Source organism: Protopterus annectens, chromosome 7.part1 (assembly GCF_019279795.1).
Source record: "Protopterus annectens isolate FY-2018-M chromosome 7.part1, PAN1.0, whole genome shotgun sequence".
Lineage (NCBI taxonomy): Eukaryota > Metazoa > Chordata > Ceratodontiformes > Protopteridae > Protopterus > Protopterus annectens.
In genome coordinates, this window is record NC_056740.1 from 497,235,714 (window position 1) to 497,249,040 (window position 13,327).

At 42.1% G+C, this 13,327-nt stretch overlaps 1 protein-coding gene across 1 annotated transcript in view; it reads left to right on the forward strand.

Moving 5' to 3' along the window:
• The window catches only part of CAMKV (CaM kinase like vesicle associated), a 1,209,710-nt gene that overhangs the window by 229,165 nt on the left and 967,218 nt on the right, over window positions 1-13,327 (forward strand). The gene's annotated exons all lie outside the window — the stretch shown is intronic.

The window sequence follows — 13,327 nt, forward strand, 5'->3', positions numbered from 1 at the left end:
CCATTAATTCCGGGTTGGACATGGCTTTATCGTCAGGCACAGATCGCCTCTGAACAGGCGGTATGCCACTGAGTAGAGCTGGAGTTTCTTTAACCGGGCAGCATATGGCATCTGTTTGAGCCCTTTGATCCTCTTGGTGAGGTACTTTTGGGGTCTTTCCAGTTGCTGCAGGTGTCTGGTAAGGTACATCCCAAAAGGGGCATTGTACTCAATTATGGGCCTGATGAGGGATGAGTAAAGAGGCACGATGACCTCCCCTGATCTAGATGTGAATCCCTTCATGATTAGGTGTGCTATATAAAATGTTTTTCTAACCACTTTGGCCACGTGGTTGTCAAATGAGAGATTGCTATCAACTTGGGTCCCCAGGTCCCTAATTACTTCTTCTGTACTTAATGGATTACCACCTATGTGGTAATTTGTGGGCACTTTGTTTTGCCAAAGGGGATGACTATACACTATTTGGCATTTAGCTTGAGGCCATGGCTCTGGCACCAGTTGTCTGTTTCTATGAGGCCCTTTTGGAGGATGCTTGTGTCGGCTGGAGAGTCGATTATGGTGCCCAGTTTGCAGTCATCTGCGAACTTGGTCAGCCACAGTCATTCCATGTTGGCCTGTACCTCCGAGAAATATATACCGAACAAGAGAGGTCCCAGGACTGAGCCTTGTGGGACACCACTTGTAACTGGTTTGGAGTCTGACATGGCTCCAGCAATTCTAACCATGTGGGTTCTGTCCTTGAGCCAGTTTGCAATCCATCTAGTGACATAGTTCAGTGTATTTTGTGCCATTCTGCACTAACTCGGAGCAGATCTGAGAGTTTCCACTTAGGTTCTTGACATAGCTAAAGAACGTTTGTGGTTATCTTTGGAGTCCATGGCAATTTTTCTTCCGAAGCTAGCCTTGGATGATTTTATGAGGGAACGTAGTTTCTTGCTGATACTGATCAGGGATGTCTTCCCTTCTTGGGATTTTACTCTTTTTCTGTACTAGTTTCCCGCTTGTTTGGGATAGCACGATCCAAGCATTCTTGTAGGTGCCCATAGAGTGCATTAGTAAAGGATTTTGCAGCTTGGACAGCATTATCCTTTAGCATGGTGGCTTTGAAACTTCCCACTTCGGTCTTAAGTAATGTGAAGTTTGCTTTTGAAAAGTTTTTCATGGTGATTTCTTTGACCAGGGGTGGTGGCGGAATGTGGATAACCAGAGTGATTAGTTTATGGTCAGATGTAACCAGCGAGGGGTTGGCCTCCGGTGTGGAACACTGGTCGCCCATGTTGGTGATGACCAGGTCCAATATGTTATCACCTCTGGTAGCGGTGTTGACCAGTTGATCCAGGGCGCTTGAGTTTATAAATTCTAGGAAATGTTGGGCAAGGGAATTTGTACTTGAGAAGTTCTGCCAGTTAATGTTTGGGTAATTGAAATCACCCAATATCAGCATGTTTGGTAGGACCTTTATGTTTCCCAGTGCAGCGTGTTTGGTAGGACCTTTATGTTTCCAGGTGTTTCCAGGTATGCGGAGTGGGGGTTCTGGGACATGGTGGGTGATCTGTAGCAAGCTATAGTTTGAATAGCAGTTTTGCCCGTTGTTAATTGCACATGGATGATCTCTGAAGTATCATGCTGTGCCACTAACCTGGAGGTGTGGGTATCCTTGATGCATATGGATACTCCCCCGCATTTTGTATTTCGGTCCTAGTTATCATTTACAATGATGCCATTTTGTGGATTGCAGTGGTATTATTTACAATGGCACCATCTAGTGGATAATACTGGTATTATCATTTACAATAATACCATCTTGCAGATTTTCAAAATCTGTGCCCCTATCTAAAATTACAACGGAACTGATCAATAATTCTGTGTAGATAATTCCTTATTAGAAATCTTTTAGTCCCTCCATTTCTTTGTTAGCATTTATATTATCTCTAGTTAATCATCCAGTATGTTCAATATACTCCTTTACTTAAGCTGTTTGGTGTGCATGCTAACAAAATGTAACAGAACATTAGTAATAAAATGTTTTCTCTGAATCTGTGTTAACAACTTCTTGTTTGTCAAATGTAAATTAAAAGATCTAGAAACATTACAGACTCTTTATAAAAATGAATAATGAGTTTAAAACCAGTAGTGCTATTCCACATATCCAAAAATTGACTTATATTCTATATCATTCAATAAAATGTATTACCAATAAAGAAACTGTAATTGGAAGTTAGCTATAGATATTGATGTATATTTTCCTATTGATCTAGCAAAAGTAGGGCAATGTCATTATGGCAACTATATCATTTGTTAAGTTCACTTAGCTCTTCAAAATGAAATGTGTTTTGTATCATCGCAGCAAAAAGAAAATGTTCCTGTAATTTGTAGAGGTTTTTGGAATATTTTACTTAAGGGTACAGACTGACTTTATCGAGCGCAGCAGATTTTCCAGTAAAGCTAGTCTTTCACTACAGGTGTCTGCAGACCTCTCAACTATCCCAATGTTGAAAGTATATTTTCATTTTAAGACCTGATTAATTCCTGTATATGATGTACCTATTTTTGCAGGTATATCACTATTTTTAGACATAATGTACCCCTTCACACAATTTTCAGAGTTCCCCTCATCACGTCTGATTTTTTGAAGATCTTTTTATCATTGTTTAAGATTTTCACTAAGTTGGTTTTACACAGAAGGCCACATTGTATGGCCAACATACTAATGGCAGCAACAATTTAAATAAAAATGACCCACATAGGTTCATAGGTTCATAGGTTCATAGGTGGGTACTAGGCTATCTGCCCGAAGGCATTTATAAGCCTAGCCAGAATGTGTTGGCTTTCGCCATCCCCTTACATTAGTTCCCTGTGCCTCTGTCCAGCAGAGCCACTGAAGTGATCCCCCAGGTAAACTTTCTGTTTCCCATCCACTCGTCAAGGTTTCTTTTGAAGAGTGTTAGCGATGAGATCATCACGTCACATGTGATGGGGTGAAGGGGTACATTAAGCCTAAAAATAGTGATATACCTGCAAAAATAGGTACATCATATACAGGAATTAATCAGGTTTTAAAATGAAAATATACATCTCACATCTTCCTTTTTCAGAAGCAAAAACAAATGACTTTGCATAGTCGAATTATGCAAAATGGATTGTACACTGTCTCTTGGATAATGGGCTTATATTTGTCATCATTTTTGTCACTCTCTTTTTTAACTGTCTGTTTCTTGATAGTATCCAGCATTCCTACTGGAAGCAGGAAGAGATGTTCTTCGTGTTTCACTGTTGCAGTCATTACATTTGGGTAATCTGCTGGCAGGTTGCCCACAGTTGGCCTGAATTCCAAAGTCTTGGGTCCTGCATCGGTTGCTGTCTTTTCCTCCATGACGTCAGGTCATCAGGGGTTTAAAACATGCAGCCGACGCCATTTTCTTTAGTCTTTCTTGCTGCGCGGTGCCTGAAGCAGAAGCATTTTGCAAGTGCCGGTCGGCCGACTATGAAATATTCAAGTTTGAGTTTCAGAACCGAAGTCGTCACTAAAGCTAAGTACCCCATTGGGGAAACTTTTTTCTTGCTTTTTACCGATGTCAGAAAAAGTTAATAATTGTATTACTTGTGGGAAGCAAATACCTCATAAGGATTTCCATTTATATTGTATTCCTTGCCTAGGCCCTGATCACAATGTTCCTGACTGTCGGTTTTGTGCTAGATTTAACCAACACACTATTAAGCGTTGGTATATTTTTGCATCTAAGTATTTTGGAAACAGATTTAACTACCCAGAAATGTCGTCGGATAGCAATCCGACTACCGGAGTACGTAAAAAACGCAAAGAAAAGGACAGAGAAAGGCAGTCGAGATCCAAATCCGACGACGAAGCTTCTCCAAAGTCAGTTGCCGCAGTGAGGCGCTTTTGCAGCCCCTGATACCCACTACCTTTGAGTCGCAGGCCTCTACCAACACCCATGAGGAGTCCAGCATGCCACAAGATACTCAAGGTATTGGACCGATGGATGTATCTCCCTCGGATGGGTTCAGAGCCACTGAGCAGGCACCGGCTTCTGAGGGTGTATTCAGACCTCAACATTTTTATATCAAACCAACGAAAGCTGCAAAACCAAAGGCAAAGACACCTTCTAAAACTAAAAAAATGACACCTGAGCCATGTGCACAGGCCTCTATGCCTAAAAAACAGATGATTAAAATGGCTGAAGACCTTATTACCTTGATCAGGGGAACCCATCCCCCTCCAGATAAGAGGCCTAGGCAAGACCCAGACTATGAATCTTCAGATCAGGTTTCTATTTCTTCTGATTCCTCTTCTGATCAGGAATTATCTTTACCTCCCTATGAGGATTCTGATGCTGAGGAGTCCATTCCATCTGCATCTCCTCCTGAGGATTATTCTTTTGGAGAATCCTTGCATACTTTGAGGGAGCATTTTCACTGGGAGAGTCAAGACTTCTCAGAATCAAAAGAGAGGCTCAGGGATTTCCCTCTTCTCCCCCAGCACAAGCCTTTGGCCATTCCCCCTGTGTTAGACATTGTGGATGATGTGTTTTCGGAGTCAAGCTTGACCCCTGACTCCTTACCTCCGGCTCCCAGTAAGCCTGACAGGTATTACAGGGTCCCTGACTCTCATCAATTTTTATTTAGAGACCCTGCTGCTGATTCTGAAACTATGTCAGAGGGTCCAAAGGGAGTTAAGGCCTCAACAGCAAAAAACCCTACCCCCTCCGACAGAGATTCAAGGGCACTGGACAGATGGGGAAAAAAGGTTTATACATCTGCAACCTTGGCAATCAGGGCCTTAAACTGTCAGTTTCATATGCTTAAGTACCAACAACATGTTATGGGATTGCTGAAACAGAAAATGACGTTGATTTCAGAATGTGCAGAAAATAAGGAATTGCAGGAATTATTGCATGCAGCTAAACAAGTTGGAAAGCATACTTTGCAATGTGGTTTTTGATTCTTTAGAGGCCTCCTGCAGGGCCACAGTTACTGGATCTGTGATCAGGAGGCATGCCTGGTTAAAGGAACAAAATTTGCCTGATCATGTTAAAGCTAAATTGCAAGATGCACCTTTACAGCATGATTCTCTGTTTGGTATTAAGGCAGAAGAGGTTTTAAAGAAAATGGAAGACAAAGCTAAGTCTACGCAAACTGTTAAAGATTTCTTACAAGTGCAGCCACCTAGATTCAGTAGACACTGGCCTACAAAAAAATGGTCCTTTCCTGTTTCAGACAGAGCTCAAAGGGGCAAATCCAGATGCCCTAAAGGTTCCAGGTACCAGGCTCAAGACTCATACAGGACAAAGCAATGGGGCGCATCCACCTCCAAATCTGGAGGAGATAAAGCTCAAACCTACAGAAAGCAATCCCAATGACTTCCCTCTGCCTACACCAAGCACTTATCTTTTGGCAGCATCCATAGGGGGAAAATTAGCACTTTTTGCTCAAAATTGGCAGTTAATAACCCAGGACAAGTGGGTACTAAACATCATATCACAGGGATACAGATTCCATTTCCACACTCTGCCAATGGCAAATGGTTGGCCAGACCTGCCAAAAAATCAATGGGCAGAGGCACAGAAACAGGTTACATCCCTCATGGATATGAGAGCCATTCAGACAGTACCAGAACAGGAAAAAGGACAAGGTTTTTACTCAAGACTGTTCTTGGTACCCAGAAAGGACAAGGCCTGGTGGCCAATACTGGATTTATTGATTCTGAACACATACCTGGACATTCCAAAATTCAAAATGCTCACTTTGCAACAGCTCCTGCCCATGCTGGGCAAGAATGCTTGGCTGGTGACTTTAGACCTAAAAGAGGCATACCTGCATGTCCCAATAAGACAGTCGTACAGAAGATACCTCAGATTCAAGGCTGGCTTAATGCATTACCAATTCTCTGCACTGCCCTTTGGCTTATCTACTGTGCCCTGGGTCTTTACAAAGTGCCTGGCACCAGTAATTGCATTTTGCAGACAAAGAAGTATTCAAATATATCCTTACTTGGACGACTGTCTCATTCAAGCAGAGAACAAGCACACTCTTCTACGACACATGGCATATGTGAAAAGGCTTCTAACATGCCTAGGGTACACAGTAAATGAAAAGAAATCAGAACTGGTACCCTCTCAAAAGATAACATTCCTGGGTGCAAGTTTGAATACAACTGCCCAGATGGCTTACCTCACGCCAGACAAACAAAGGCACCTGACTACTTACTTCAAACTGTTGACAACAAAAACACAGTCTTCTGCAAGACAAATTCTGTAGGCTCTGGGCTACATGGCATCCTGCATCCTACTAATTCCATATGCAAGACTGCATATGAAGAAACTTCAATGGTACCTAAAAGTTTATGGAGTCAACATTCACACAGTCTGGAAACAATGATTCCTCTCATCCTCTGCCTGCAACAGGAGTTTCTATGTTGGGCAAAGGCCTGTCACCAAAACATGGGATGGCCCTTCACTCTACCCCCTGCCAGCTAAACCTTAACAACAGATGCATCAGATTATGCCTGAGGGGCCGACATGGCAGAAAGAAGCATTCAGGGAATATGGGCACCAAACCAAATGCATCTACATATCAACCAGAAAGAGATGCTAGCTGTTCAAAATGCCCTAACAGTCTCCAAGGGCTTACTTCATCCAGGACAACTACTGATAAAGATGGACAACACCACAGTCATGTGGTATATAAACAAGCAAAGGGGCACACACTCATACCCCCTTTGCAGAAAAGACATGGCACTATGGGACACAGCTCTGACTTACCGAATAAATCTTCAAGCTCAATTCCTGCCAGGAAAACAAAACACTCTGGCAGACGATTTAAGCAGAAACCTTATGGATCCTCACGAGTGGAAACTACATCCACAAGTCTTCAGCATGATAGCAGAGAAATGGGGGAGCCCAGACATAGACCTATTTGCCTCTCCTCAAAATTATCAACTGAAAAGATTCTGCACAAGGACTTATCACAGACAAGCATGGAAAGTGGACGCCCTATCCTTCAGTTGGAAAAACCTATCAGTTTACGTCTTTCCTCCTCTGCCTCTTCTACACAAGGTCCTCCTAAAAGTCAGACAAGAGAAGCCAAAGAAGATATTAATTGCCCTGGACTGACCCCAACAATACTGGTACCCAGTCCTAAGGAACTTGTCTCAATACCCAGCTTGGATCTTGCCTCAAAAACCACAACTACTGTCCCAGTAAAACAATCAGATCCTGCACAATCAACTACAGACTCTGAACCTGGTAGCATGGCTAATCCTGTAAGCATACAGATGACACCTCTCAGTAAGGCTGTGATGGATGTCATTTTGGAAGCCAGAATGCCTAGTACTAGAAAATCTTATGCTGACAAATGGAAGAGATTCTGTGCTTGGAATCAAGCACAAGGAACTGATACAGCAGAACCAAATATTCCTCAGATATTACAATACTTAACTGAGATGCTTGACAAAGGCCTATCTTTCTCATCAATCAAAATCCATGCCTCTGCCATTTCGGCTCATTACAATACAGAGCCACCAATCTTTTCTCATCCTTTACTAAAGCAGTATCTTAGAGGAGCCAAAAATGTAAGGCCTCCTAGAAGAGCACCATTACCTGCATGGGACCTCAATTATGTGTTGGAAAAGCTCACCCTGCCTTCATTTGAACCAGCTGCTACCGCTGATATAAAGTTCTTATCATGGAAGACAGCTCTGCTACTAGCAACTACTTCAGCAAGAAGAGTATCTGAATACCCTGTTCAGTCTCAGCCTCTCGACAGGATATGTGCCCATAGAATGACGCATGGCAACGGTGGTTCCGCTGCACAAGGGTGGGCCCACAACCGACCCTTGGGAACTACTGACCAATAAGCCTGACCAGTCTGATCTGTAAGGCAATGGAGCAAATCATTATGGAACTCATAAATGGAGAGATTGGGAACCTCCAAACACTTGACCCCACACAGTTCGGCTTCGTCAAGGGCAGATCATGCCTCCTGAACCTAGTGGACTTCTTTGAGACAGTTACTCAGGCTATAGATAAGGTAAAGGAGGTACACACGGCTTACCGTGACCTTGATAAAGCATTTGACACCATTCCCCATTTGGGTATTATTGATAAACTCGCCAACCTGGGCATAAACTCTTACGTCACAAGATGGATCGCAAACTGGCTCTCAGACAGATCCCACAAAGTAAGAGTAGCAGGATCTATGTCTGAATCCAGACCAGTAACGAGCGGTGTGCCTCAGGGCTCTGTCCTGGGGCCCCTCCTGTTTGGCATATACTTCTCAGAAGTACAGGCAAGCACTGAAGGGCTGTGGCTGACCAAGTTTGTGGACAACTGCAAACTGGGTGCTATAACAGAGTCCCCGGCTGACATGGATATCCTCCAGAAGGGCCTTAATGAGACTGATGCATGGTGTCAAAGCCATGGTCTCAAGCTAAATGCTAAAAAATGCGTAGTAATCCCCTTTGGAAAAAACAGAGTACCAACTACCACATAGGAGGTAACCCCCTGAAATCTGAAGAAGTAATAAGGGACCTAGGGACCCAAGTAGATAGTCAGCTTTCCTTTGATAACCATGTTGCTAAGGTGGTTAGAAAATCCTTCTATGTGACCCATCTGATCACGAAAGGGTTCACATGAAGATCTAAGGATGTAGTGGTGCCCCTCTACTCTTCCCTCATCAGACCCATTATTGAGTACAATGCACCAATTGGAATGTACCTGGCCAGGCATCTCCAGCAGCTGGAGAGACCACAGAGGTACCTCACTAAGAGGATTACTGGCCTCAAACAGTTGCCCTATGCAGCACAATTGAAAAAAACTAAGGCTTTTCTCTGTTGCATACTGCCTTCTCAGAGGCGATCTCTGCCTAACATACAGTCATGTCCAACCCAGAACTGTTGAACATGCTCCATCTTAGCAAAACCAAATCTACTTGAGCTACACACTCTAGGGATATAAACCTCAGCACAACAATGAATAGAACATGCTGGAGGGATAGATTCCCTTCGCAAAGACTTCCCTTGCTGTAGAACAAGGTCCCAATCTACATAAGACAGAGCCCCTAACTATCACTCTTCAAGAGGAACCTTGACGAGTGGATGGGTAACAGAAAGTTCAAACCAGGGATCATACCAACAGCTCTACTAGATAGGGGCCAAGGGTACTAGCTGCTAAATCAAGGGCCTAGGGAACTAACCAAAGGGGCGGTGAATACCGCACAACGTGGCTGGGCTAATATATGCCTTCGGGCAGATAGCCCAGTACCTACCTATGAATCTATGAGTTTCAGAGCTACAGGCCCTCATGGCTGTAGGGCCTTTTATCATATTTTACCCAGACAGGGTGTCTCTGAGGACAAATCCTGCTTTTATGCCTAAGGTCGTTTCCAGTGTGGCTCTTAACCAAACAATTCATCTGCCAACTTTTTATTCAAATCCGCAGAACAAAGGAGAGAGAATTCTGCATTCCTTGGACGTGCATAGACAGCTAAGATTCTACTTGAGCAGGACTAAAGCTCTAAGAAAAACTGAGCAATTACTAGTGTCATATGCTGCAGGATTAGAAGGAAAGGCTATTTCAAAGCAGACAGTCTCAAAGTGGATAAGCCATTGCATCCGTTTCTGCTACTTACACCATGGCAAACCTGTGCCCAGGGGCATTAGGTCTCACTCCACCAGGGCTACTTCAGCAGCCTTTTGTCAGAGGAGTACCGACCAAGGACATTCTAGAGGCTGCTACTTGGAGTTCTGTTCACACATTTACAAAGCATTAACATTTGCCTCTCTACTCTAAGTCCAGGGCAGGCTTTGCCACTGCAGTGCTGCAGGGCCTTATAGCCTCACCTAATGCTGTTTAGCTCCAGCTTCCCAACCATAGCTTTGGGATTCTACCCATATGCAATGACTGCAACAGTGAAACACGAAGAACATAGTACAATTGTGTACACTTACCATAAATGTAGATGTTCGAGTGTATTCACTGTTGCAGTCCAGGTTACCCTCCCACCACCCCCCTGTCATTCTACAGTTTATCTTTCCTTCTCTATCTTCCACAACCTATGTGGTGTATTTGCTTGTAGATGAAGGTAAAGTTTATTTTGATGCATGTATATATGCATATATATATATATATATTTTTTTTTTTTTTTTTGGAATATTGCTACCTTTTTGGGGGCACCTGACATCGGGGGCAAGAAAAACTAAAGAAAATGGCATCGGCTGCATGTTTTATACCCCTGATGACCTGACGTCATGGAAGAGAAGACAGCAACCGATGCAGGACCCAAGACTTTGGAATTCAGGCCGAATGAGGGCAACCTGCCAGCAGATTACCCAAATGTAATGACTGCAACAGTGAATACACTCAAACATCTACATTTAATGTAAGTGTACACAACTGTACTTTATGTGCTATTTGATATTCAGTTTTTATTCTAATTAGATGTCTAGATATTTGGCTTGATGTGCCTACTGTTCAAGGGCTTTTGTGTTTATTTTCAGTGTCTGCAGGTTAAGAGGTATGCCTGTAAAGCAATATCACATACCATTTTCTTGAAAGTAAACTAGGAATTTTGCAGCCTGAAGACTTCTGAAATACTGTTCTAGACTATAGAAATCCATAGTTCTGATAGATTCATATTTTGTGTCTGCTTCTTTAAAATTATTCCCATAACGTATTCATGTTTCTGGTTTTGCTCAGTTCTACTTCTGAGTGCTTCACCTTTATTCATTTCCAAGCCTTTCTTATCTCTTTCAATTTATCAGATGGTATGATCCACAAAACTTCATGAGTTTTCTCTTGAAACGTTCTTTACACTCTTGCAAACATGGAATTAGCTGTATGTATGGGCTTACCTGTTTTTTTTACTGAATTGTATATTAAGTTCTGCCTTTATAGCTAATAACTTGTAGGCTTTACATAAAAGAATTGTAGTGTAATATCCAACGTGCAGAGACAGTTAACTGAATGGGAGAGTGGACTTAGGAAATGGTTTATTATTATCTGGCAACCAGCGATGTCCCATTGGTAGATCCAGTTAGTGGACTAATTAATTAGGTAGTGCTTATACCCTTTATATAAGCTCCCATACCAGATTTATTTCTCTTTAACTATTTTCTAATTTACATCTAGTTCTGACTGTAACTGCAGTATCTGCCTACCTACATAACAAAATGACAGTGTTCCGCTGCACACCTTACTAATGTGTGTTAAGCCTAACCTTAACCGTACCCCAGACCATAAACCTAACCCTACATCTTACTTTGGAAAAAAAAAATTTCCTTAACACTATTACTATTCAGACAAATTTCATCTTGATGGGGTAATAGTGTTTTGTTCACAGATGATAAAAAGAAACTATCAATTTCCTTTCATGATCTTCTGTTCTTTCATGTTACAATTTTTCTGAAAGTTGTTTTTTTTTTCAAAGTACAAGCATCAGTGAGGTATGACTCAAAGCTTTTGCATTTTGATGGATGTGTGTGTGTGTGTGTGTGTGTGTGTGTGTGTGTGTGTGTATGCATAGAGACATATATATATATATATATATATATATATATATATATATATATATATATATATACACGTATACACACGCACACGCACACACATATGCACACATATATTTATCTATCTAGATAGACAGATATTTGTGTTTCTCTGTGTACGTGTAGTGTGTATAATATATGTCTGTTTATATAAATATTTCTGTATATAAATATATATTTGTAAATATTGGTCAGCATGGAAGGAGATGGTCAACTGACCACGCTGCTTTGCTAGGGATGGTCTCTACCTCTCCCCTCTAGGCTTTTGAATATAAGATAAAACAGTGTCTGCCTCCATAGTGCCTTTTTTAGCCAATGCCAAACTGAAAGGATTTCTGACATAGCAAATCAAAACCAAGAAAATCTAAAGATTACTCCTCACTGCTAAGAAGTCTAAACAAAAAACTCCACTCTGTGTAACCTCTCTTCACCCTTGAGAATGCTGACATCTGTGTCATCACTGAGATGTGGTTTAAAGCTGCAGAGAGCACACCAGCAGTGCAAGATTATAATGCCTTCCAAACATTTAGACCAGATACGTATACAGACAGGGACTAAAGGTGGAGGTGTCTCTATTTACATAAAAAAGTATGTACTTCAAGGCTGGTCAAACAGGACAATGCACTTGAGCTACTCCATGTTCAAATTACCATAGGCAAAATCCAATACCAGTTACTTGCAAGTCATAGGTCCCCCCTCTATGACCCAGGAACCCCATCCAACCCAATACCATATTCATGAGTGACTTTAATTACCCCACTATTAACTGGGAATATTGAATGATGCCAAACATACAGGCACAGAAATTCATGTATTTTGTAAACACAAACTCCCTGGACCAGATTGTCAGTAAACCAACGAGGGGTGCAACCATACTGGATCTGGTCCTCACTAATATGGGAGAGTGTGGCACACTCCCCTAATGTAATGTCTTCCCTGGTAAGATCAGCCCACAAAACGATCTCCTTTGAAGTAAAAAATAAAACCTGGACCCCCAGCTAAAACTGAAATATTCAGGATGTATTCTAAGGCTAACCTCCTACTATTAAGTGAGACCCTGTCAAAATTTCAAGCCCTCTTAAACCCTGAGAACACTGCTGCCTATACAGAACTGTTCACAGAAACCCTGTATAAGCATGCTAATAGCTGCATAGAGGCAGCTGTACCCACCAGGAAGAAGTACAGAACTAACTCAAGAAACAATTCACCCTGCTCGAATCACAAAATCAATAGGCTGTGTAACAGAAGGAAGAAAACATGGCAAAAATTAAGAGGGGCAGCACCCAGCAGGGTAAAGTAATTTCATCAAACTAAACAAACAACGCAGAGGACAAATAAAGTCTACCAAAGCCAAATTTGAGGTAAATTTGGCCTGCCAGGCCAAGGAAAAACACAAACCATTCTTTAGCTATGTCCACAGCCTCAAAGGCAATACACAATTGTGTGCAGAGCTCATTGTAAATGGATCCACCTCTACTGAGCCAGATGATATAGCAAACATACTGGCCAACAAATTCAGCTCCAACTTTACCCCTCTCTCCCTCTCAACCTTCCCTCAGGAAATACCATCAAATATAACTCCCCCTGCTATCACTTGTTAACAGGTCCTTAATGTTCTCTCTAAGGCCAAGAACACTACATCAGTAGGCCCAGATAATATCCCAGGATGCCTTCTAAATAGCACGAAACATGACCTATCATGGCCTCTGGAATTACTGTTTAACTGTACCCTCCAAACAGAATTCATGCTTCATGAATGGAGAAAGG